Source organism: Cervus canadensis, chromosome 2 (genome assembly GCF_019320065.1).
Source record: "Cervus canadensis isolate Bull #8, Minnesota chromosome 2, ASM1932006v1, whole genome shotgun sequence".
Lineage (NCBI taxonomy): Eukaryota > Metazoa > Chordata > Mammalia > Artiodactyla > Cervidae > Cervus > Cervus canadensis.
In genome coordinates, this window is record NC_057387.1 from 39417449 (window position 1) to 39423448 (window position 6000).

Sequence of the window (6000 nt, forward strand, 5' to 3'; positions counted from 1 at the left end):
TCAATTCAAACACCACAGATCATTAAGTAGAGTTTCCTGTGCTATACAATATGTTTCTATCAATCTTCTATTTTATACACTGTATCAATAATGTATATGTGCCAATCCCAATCTCCCAATTCCTCCCACCCCACACCATTTCCTGCTTTGTATCCATATATTTGTACTCTATATCTGTGTCTCTAGTGCTGCTTTGCCGACAAGGTCATCTATACTATTTTTCTAGATTACACATACATGCATTAATATATGATACTTGCTCTTCTCTTTCTGACTTCACTCTGTATGACACTTTCTAGGTCCATCCATATCTTTACAAATGACCCAATTTCCTTCTTTGTTATGACTGTGTAATACTCCATTGTATATATGTATCACATCTTTTTTATCCATTCCTTCATTGATGGATATTCATGTTGTTTCCATGCCCTGTCTACTGTAAATAGTACTGCTGTGAACACTGGGGTGCATGTGTCTTTTTGAATGATAATTTTCTCAGGGTATATGACCCTGAGTGGGTTTGCTGGGTCATAGGATAGTTCTCTTTTTACTTTTTAAAGGAAACTCTGTACTGATCTCCTTAGTGGCTGAACTAATTTACATTCCCACCAACAGTGTAGGAGGGTTCCTTTATTTTTCACACCCTCTCCAGCGTTTATTTGTAGATTTGTTGATGATGGCCATTCTGACTAGTCTGAGGTAATACCTCATTGTAGCTTTGCTTTTCTCTAATAATTAGTGATGTTGAGTATCTTTTCACCTGTTTGATGGTCATCTGTACATCTTTGAAGAAATGTCTATGTAGGTTTTCCACTCATTTTTAAAATAATTATTTATGTATGTAGTTTTCATTTATTTTTGGCTATGCTGGTTCATTGCTGGGCATGGGCTTTCTCTAGTTGCAACAAGTGGGTGCTACTCTAGTTGTGGTGTGCAGGCTTCTCAATGCAGTCGTTTCTCTCATTGCAGAGCACAGGCTCTAGAGCATGTGGGTTCAGTAGTTGTGGTACAAGGGGGCTCCAGTAGCATGTGGAATCTTCCTGGACCAGAGATCAAACACATGTCCCCTATGTTGGCATTGGCAGGTAGATTCTTAACCACTGGACCACCAGGGAAATCCTCTGCCCATTTTCTGATTGGATTGTTTGGAATATTTTGGAGATCAATCCTTCATCAGTTGCTTAATTTGCAAATATTTTCTCCCATTCTGAGGGTTGTCTTTTTGTCTTGCTCATGATTTCCTTTGCTGTGCAAATACTTTTAAATTTAATTGGGTCTCATGTGTTTATTTTTGTTTTTATTTTCACTGCTCTAGGAGGTGGGTCAAAAAAGATCTTGCTGTGATTTATGTCAAAGATTATTCTATATCTTTTAGTTTTATCATTGGTTAGGCATAACAAAAGCTAATAAATTGAGATTTCATAAACCAAGTATTATCTATATCTCATGATGTTACTTTGATATTATTCACTAATAAGGTAACTAATTCAAACGGTTGCCTACTTTGCTATATTCTCTTTTCTCTATTCTAAATATTTAGATTTGATCTGTTTTTTAAATTATTCATTTAGTGGAAATTTAGTGAAAATACAGTACCATATTAAAAATGGTAAAATACCACTGAAGAAGAACCCAAAACAAATTTCCCCTCAGTCTTACCCTATACCTCACTGAAAAAAAAAAAATTAAAATACTACTGTGATTCTATGGTTAGGCAAACTAAAAGAATATATATTTACTATAATAGAATAGGGAGGTTTGCTTATACAAAAGAAAGGAGTTAAGCTATGATTTTCAATTCTGGTTTCACTCAAGAGTCACAAGGGAGAGCTTTTTACATACCCCAGAGCGTGAGCCACATCTACAGTGATACAAATTTACTTGTTTTGTGGTAGAGTTAGGTTGTTAAAATACACACTTCACATATGTATTTTCTATGTCTTGTGGGGAATCTAATGTCCTGCCACAGTTGGGCAAACTGATTAAAGGTAGAGTCTGTGCACGGTGATCTCTCCTAGCATTTCTACTTTATTTACAATCTGGGAGAAAAAAAAAAAAAAAAGTAGTGTTTTTCTTCCTCCTTACTGACTGCTTCCCAAAGCAGGAAAGAAAGGGCAGTATTACATCATATATTTGGGGGCATATCTTAGACAACTACCTAAATTAGTTCTGTTTTGTTTTATTTTTCTAAACTATATTGCCTCTTTGCCAATTAGATTACCATGACTAAGCAAAAGGGTTTCTTGCTGTACTGTAGTCTAGTTTAATAAAATTCTATAAGTTATATATGGCTAACATCTCCATAAGTAACATTATACTCTTTGCCATCATTTTATATATATATAGATTTCTCCTATTTAGATGGGATGAAATTACATTTTCTGCATTATACAATTAAAATCCTTTCACACAAAATGAAGAGTCAGTTTTTCCAATCTGTATATCTGAATAAAAAATACTAATTTGATGCCTTTTCTTTCAGGATTCCAGAGAGGTTGAGATCATTAAAATGAAACATTTAGTTTTTCAAAATTTGGTTTATATATGTGTGCATACAGATTATATGGGCTTCCCAGGTGGCACTAGTGGTAAAGAACCCACCTACCAATGCAGGAGATGTAAGAGATGCAGCTTTGATCCCTGGGTCAGGAAGATCCCCTGGAGAAGGGCATGGCAACTCACTCCAGTATTCTTGCCTGAAGAATCCCAAGAAAACCTGGTGGGCTACAGTCCATGGAGTCCCACAGAGTTGGACATGACAGAAGCAACTTAGAACACATGCACAAATAAACCATGAAACAGGGAAAAGAGTAGAGAGTGAACTTGAAGAAACTTCGATAGATGACAACACAGTTGAGAACCAGATCTGGTCCCAAGCTAGCACATTACAGCATAAAGCAAATAACAGGATCAAGTATGCCTATGAGATATAAACTTGAGAAGAATCAGATCAGAAAATCCTATCAAATTTTATACTGGCACATGATTAATGAATAATTTACCAAGATTATGAGGTTACTCCTTAATATCTTTTGTTATCCCTTCAACATACTTTCTATATCATTTTGTATCCAACTAATTATAGAAGATAGCTGAAAAAGCTTTCTCTTTATCTTTAAGGAATTGCTAATCAGATAACTTCTAATGAGGCCCTTCCCTGAGCACCCCATATAAGTAGGGTCCTCAATCTTATTCTGTATCACTAGTGATTATTGTTTACTTCACAACAGTCGTTTGTAAGTATACACTTATTTATTCATTTTCCTTGCTTAGTACCTTTTCTTCACTAGAAAACCAGCTCTTTAGAGCTAAGAAGAAAAGTCCTTTGATTTACCAATGTGCCTAAAAGTCTACCTGGATTTAGAGATGTTCAATAAAATGACTTGGATGGGTAATCAATCAGTCACCCCCAACGTATATTCTCTCCATACCCCCAAAAACGTTAGAGTAGATATGAAACAGTTTTAGTGCTGCAATAATGGAAAAATGTAATAAAAATGCCTAAGAATATGCATATACTAATACAAAGAAAAAAATGAGAATTGAGAGCCATTAAGCCATTATCAGAATGGCATGCAAAATACACTTATTTCTTTTATTACTATCGTTATTATTCTACTGACCAGAAGAGTTAAAAATGATTTTTGAATTCATTTAACTGACTTCTGAGTAACAGCTCACAAGTAAATTTAATCTGCTTTTGTACTCCTGCCAAAATTGGAGGAAAGTTTTAGCACTAGAAGCTTTAAAAAATGCTATCAAAAGAACAGGAACTGAAAAATACCACTTTAAAATGCAGAAGCAACCAGACTAAAGAAAGACATCAATACCTTTCCAAATGAAGCATTGAATCATTGAAAAAATAAGAAACTAATGAAGGTCCTAGCGAGATAATTGAAAGTTGTTTATAAAAATTTGACCCATAACTACAAACCTAATGCATTTCATCAAATCCAAAAATGGAAAAAATTTTTTTTTTTTTTTACAAAAGATAATAGAATACAAACAGATAAAACACTAACACTCAAAATGTTATGATTATCATGAAAATAAGAGATCATCTGCCTGGAGAATTCCATGGATAGAGGAGTCTGGCAGGTTACAGCCCATTGGGTTGCAAAGAGTTGGACATGACTGAGCAACTATACTTTCACTATATTGATCCCACTCTGTGCCACAGTCATTGTAAGACTTATGTTTTAGCTCCTTTATAACTTAACAACAACCAAGAGATAGATACTGTTATCACTAATATGTTAAAAATAAGAAAGCTAAGGCACAAAGAGGTAAATTAATTTGCCTAAGTTCTCACACAAAGTAACTACAGAACCAAAGTTAAATCTGAGTAATGACAATTCCTCTCCAGTTGAATTGGTGTTAAATCTATTCCAATCAGCTCTTCAGCTTAAGACTGATAGAAGGATATGGATTAAAATGCAGCAAAAATTCAGGGAATTTATTTTTCTAGAGAACATACTTTTTGATTTTACAGTGAGTTTTCAGATGTAACGAAAATATACAATGATCTAGCAAAGAAAACATTGATAATTTGGATTTTGTTAAAATTAAAGAACTTCTATACTATGAGAGACACTATTAAGGGAATAAAAAAGAAAAGCTATAGACTGAGAGAAAATATTTGCAAAACACTTATAAAATAGAGGACTTCTATCTAAAATAGACAAAGAAACCCTAAACTTCAATAAAAAAAAAAAACAATCCAATTAAAAATGAACAAAAGATCTTAACAGCTATATCACCAAATAAGATATACAAATTACATAGAAGCCTATAAAAACTACACGTAATTTACCATTAGGAACTGTAAAATAAAATAATAATCAGGAATTGTAAAGTAAAGCTATAATGCTTATCAGTTACAAAGGATACACCAGAAACAAAATAATGATAAAGCAGATGGAGCAACAGGAAGTCTTATTTATTACTGGTAGGAAAACACAATGGTATAGTAACTTTAGGGTACACTTTGGGAGTTACTAGAAAAACTAACTATATTTTTACCATAAAATCCAGCAATTGAGGTAATAACTGTTTTGAAAATGCATGGCCACACAAAACCTGCATGTAAATGTTTATAGAACCTATATTCATAACTGTCAACAATTGAAAGCAAATGGGGGCTTCCCAGGCGGCTCAGTGCTAAAGAATTCACCTGCCAATGCAGGAGACACAGGAGACACTGCTTCAATCCTTGGGTCAGGAAGATGCCCTGGAGTAGGAAAAGGCAACCTTCTCCAGTATTTGCACCTGGAAAATCCCATGTACAGAGAAGCCTAGCAGGCTGCAGTCCATGGGGTTAAAGAGTTGGGTGTGACTGAGCAACTGAGCATGCAGGAACAAAAGCAAGGAAGATACTCTTCAGTAGGTGAATGAATAGACAAACTGCGATACAAACATAGAATGGAATATTAGTCAATAATAAAAAGAAATGAATTCTGAATCTACAAAAAGACATGTGAGAAACTAAAATGTATATTGCTAAATGAAAGAAGCCAGTCTGAAAAAGCTTTATGCTGGATAATTTCAATTACATTATGAACTTCAATTTGCATGATGGGAAACACACATTATGGAGACCAAAAAATCAGTGATTGCTAGTGGTTTAGGGCAAAACTAGCTAATCATGAGGCTTTAGGGAGCAGTTGAACTATTCTGTGTAATATTCTAATTGTATATATTTTTCACATTAAGCATTTGTCAAAACCCATATATTTTTACACTACAATGAATGAAGTTTAATCTGTGCAAATTAAAAAGTTACTTAAAGATGACTAGGGGATCCCAGGGAGGAATGTGCACTGTGACAGGAGATTCTAACTGTTTTGTTGTTGTTCAGTCACTAAGACCTGTACGACTCTTTACCACCCCATGGATTGCAGCAAGCCAGGCTTCCCCCTCTTCCATGTCCTTCACTATCTCCTAGAATTTCCTCAAACTCATGTTCACTGAGTTGGTGATGTTATCCAACCATCTCACCCT